Consider the following 200-nt stretch of genomic DNA (forward strand, 5'->3'; position numbering starts at 1 on the left):
CACACACACACACTCACTCGTCCAAAAGAAATCCAGTTGAGATGAAAGTGTCTGAATGAAATATTAATCCGAACACAAATCCTTAAAGAGCCCCTTCAGAGGAGACTTATATCCAAATATATGTGTATTATGTGTATAATTGGTTGCACAAGAGAAGTCTGATAGTATTGAGTCTCTGAAAAAATGAGTTGACTTCTCAG

At 36.5% G+C, this 200-nt stretch overlaps 1 protein-coding gene across 1 annotated transcript in view; it reads left to right on the top strand.

Moving 5' to 3' along the window:
• The window catches only part of cwf19l1 (CWF19 like cell cycle control factor 1), an 8,894-nt gene that overhangs the window by 4,877 nt on the left and 3,817 nt on the right, over positions 1-200 (top strand). The gene's annotated exons all lie outside the window — the stretch shown is intronic.

Source organism: Morone saxatilis, unplaced genomic scaffold, assembly GCF_004916995.1.
Source record: "Morone saxatilis isolate NCDOM2014 unplaced genomic scaffold, NCSU_SB_2.0 Contig10, whole genome shotgun sequence".
NCBI lineage: Eukaryota > Metazoa > Chordata > Actinopteri > Moronidae > Morone > Morone saxatilis.